At 43.1% G+C, this 3714-nt stretch overlaps 1 pseudogene; it reads right to left on the reverse strand.

Moving 5' to 3' along the window:
- Nucleotides 1-6: 6 nt before the first annotated feature.
- Nucleotides 7-3703, reverse strand: LOC130220546 (leucine zipper putative tumor suppressor 3-like; annotated as a pseudogene).
- Between the last annotated feature and the right edge of the window lie 11 nt (nt 3704-3714).

Consider the following 3714-nt stretch of genomic DNA (forward strand, 5'->3'; position numbering starts at 1 on the left):
GATGGCCAGAGTCTGTGATACGATAAGCAGCTCTTCCCGGAGGACGACTGCCCGCTGTCAGACACGCTCAGCCCGTTCTGATATTTGGGTTTTTCCCCTTTTTCCAGCGGAGCGGCGGCAGAGCTCAGTCTGTTGATGTGGCTGGTGGAGGCACTGAGGGGCCCGAGGGCCTGAGCGGGGCCGTAGCCCAAACTGGGACCTGCATACGTAGGCAGGCTGGTCAGAGAGTTGCGTCCGGAGTCAGACATGCCGCCCTGGCCGTCGTTTCCCCCTGAAGGGTCTCGCTCAGGACTGTCCTGCTCACAGAGAGACTGCGGGGCGTCCGAGCCTCCGCCCGATCCAGCAGAGCGACCGCCGCCGCTTCCAGACTGACCAACCAGATTCTGCATGGAGTGAAAACTCTTGGGCACCACAGGTTTGAAGGCGGACGGTCGGACCAGAGCAGAGGTGTTCTATATGGGGGGAAAAAGACAAATAGTTTAAAAAGTTTGCAAAAACTACTTTTACTGAATCTTTTAGTAACATACAGAGAGCGTCTATCTGCCGCTAAAATATTTAAAACGTTCAGAAACAAAACGTGATGCCTGCAGAAGTCGCTTTTGGAGGAGACAAACAGACAAGAGCCCCTTTCACACATACAGACTTCTTTTCTCATCATGTGTGAACAGGCCCTTTTTGAAAATACCATTTGCCGGAACCCAGATAGCATATGAATATGGGCCACTTTAGGCAGTTATGCAGCATTGGTGGTCTTCCTTCAGCCCAGACAAAATGAACGTGAGCCTGAAGTGGCCCACCTGTACAATGGCAAAGGGGAGCCAAAGATTCAAATTCATATATGGGCCATTTAAGGCAAAGATTTGACACTTATGGCCAAATGTAATCTGAAGGTAAACCTAATGTGGCCCATGTGGAAAATGTAGTATTGTAGTATTGTAAAATGTAATATGTAGTATTCTGACAATTTACTTTATAATTTGAGTTATGAATAACAGTATCGCAATACTACTTGGTATCGTATAGCTTCAGCTGGTATAGTATTGTAAGATTTATTAATGGTATCGCGCCACCCTAGTTCACACTAGCTAAACGTACCGAACTCTGATGTCAAACGAACCCATGTGTGAACCAAACGTGTTTTTTAATCTTGTTTCTAGTCCAAATATCTAACAATTCTTAATCAAGAAGCATTTTCTGCACAAGCACATTAAACTGTCAAAAAACAGAGTTAATTAAGGTTTACCATAGAGGCTGGTTATATATACACGTTTTCTAATGCTTCAGTCGAACACCACCTGAATTGGTTCATTTCTGGTTTCTGTTAATATGGTTTTAGTAGCTACAACAACTGTACTGCACTGGCTGATTGTATCCCTGCGCTAGTAGTATGCTATATAGTTTGTATACAACACTTTAGACAAACTATACATTCAAAAATGAACTGCAGCTGGAAAACAGGTGTTTTTAATGCATTGCGAACGGGCGAAGGCTTTAGGATGGAGGCGTGATTTAATTTAAGCTAAACTGCCGTCATGGTCATCTTCCGGAAATATTACCCAACGATCATCAGGTAATGTTTTTTGCCCCTCTCTCTCTCTCTCTCTGTTATAACTGTTAGTAAAGCGCTGTCAACAAATATTTTTCCTTCAAAACCCCATAAGATGGAACAGCGCATCAGACTACCGGCAGCTGGATTAGTCCAAAAAAAGCGGCCGGCAGTACTTTTTGGCGGTTGGGTCTGTTTTAGTTCGGGATCATGTTCTCACCACAAGTGAATCGCTCCAGGGTTCGCTTGAAAGCGTACCAAGACCACCTCTTTAAGTAAGTCTCGGTACGCTTTTTGAAACAACATTGAAACAAGTTTGACCTCTTCATATAGGCTAATTTCATTCAGCATAATTGTGTCTTTATATTTTAATGTATTTTTTGTTTGGTCAGTTATCTACAAAATAAACAGTGAAGTGAGGTGCAAATAATACTTTTGGCCTTAAGGGAGTTATGAATTAAATTCAAGTAGGCCTATTATAACATAAAATATGTAGTATTTCTGACAATTTACTTTATAATTTGAGTTATGAATTACAGTTTCGCAATACTACTTGGTATCGTAATGCTTCAGCTGGTATAGTATTGTAAGATTTATTAATGGTATCGCGCCAACCCTAGTTCACACCAGCTAAACGTACCGAACTCTGATGTCAAACGAACGCGGGTGTGAACCAAACGTGCTAGTTTGAAAACACCCTTACTTTGATTTTTTTTAAATCTTGTTTCTAGTCCAAATATCTAACAATTCTTAAATCATGAAGCATTTTCTGGACAAGCACATTAACTTTCAAAAACAGAGTTAATTAAGGTTTACCATTAGACCCTGGTTATATATACACACTGCTGCCACACAACACCTTTTGAAAAGTGATTTTTGCATAATAGGTTAGGGCAGGGGTAGGGAACCTATGGCTCGAGAGCCACATGTGGCGCTTTGGCCAAAAATATGTGGCTCTCCAGCTGTCTCTCTTCAATAATATTTTAAAGTTTAAAAAATTGTCACTAGAAATCAGTTTCCTTTTGAAAATACAATTACAATTCCCTTTTATTGTATTTTCTACAGCAAAATGAATAAGAACCTCAGTTTACAATAAAATTACTTTTTAACCAGTGCGCATATGTGATGCTGGTGGTTTAACTTGAATCGTGACACTAATAAAGGGGCAAGCACTTACATTTCTCGTGCATGTAAATTCAAACAACATTCATGAGTGGTGATGGCAAAAAGAAAAAAAAATCTATATATTGTCCTTTGTCCATACATTATGATGTGTTATATTTGTTTATTTTTGATTTGTGCATGACATATAAACAAAGGTTTGTTTATTAATAAATAAAGGTTTTGTTATATACAACACCCCCCAATGGCTCTTTAAAATCATTTGATAAAACAAATCAGAAATGGCTCTTTGCTGAAAAAGGTTCCCGACCCCTGGGTTAGGGCAACCATTTTAGACAATGCACCTGGTGCACAGAGCGTTTTTCCCATCCTTAAAATAACAAAAGTGTATTCAGAACCCGCCACTTTTGCACAATGCCCTTCAGGCTTCGCACTTAGATCTTTAAAAGAGAGCTGTAGATGTGAGGAGAAGTACTGTACCTGCTCCAGTTTTCCAGAGACGGTGAGTATTTTGGGAGGTGTGCGACCGTCCTTTTGCTGAGTTTCCATCTCTGCTTTTCAGGCGGTGCTGCACCATCATGGTTCTTCTCCGCTCCGTGACCCACAACATTACCGCAAAGCAATCCAGAGATACTCCTCTGCCGGATCTGTGCCCGTCCCGCCGGCCCCGCTGCAGTTCCTTCAAGGAGCGTCCAGGTTAGCAGGAACCCTCTCCATGTTGAGCTGTCCCCGCTCTAGGACTGGGCCTATGACAGAAATCTCATTATATAAAGTAGAAACCCTGCTTTTCAAAAGAGCTTCAGGATCAAATGTTTAACAGGGGGTCTAATAAATGTGACTTCGATGTTTTGCAGAGCCATACCTCTGTCAGTGGTGGTGCTGCTGCCTCCTCTCTCGTCGCTGGAGCCCTCGGATGTGGATGGGTTCGGGTGGAGCCGCTCGGCGCTGCAGCTGCGGTCGGAGGTCCGCGCGGGACAGCGGCGGGCCACGAGGGAGGGTGGTGCGTGTGCCCACGCTCTTCATGGCAAACTCACTGCTCACCACGG

Source organism: Danio aesculapii, unplaced genomic scaffold (genome assembly GCF_903798145.1).
Source record: "Danio aesculapii unplaced genomic scaffold, fDanAes4.1, whole genome shotgun sequence".
In the NCBI taxonomy this organism is placed as follows: domain Eukaryota; kingdom Metazoa; phylum Chordata; class Actinopteri; order Cypriniformes; family Danionidae; genus Danio; species Danio aesculapii.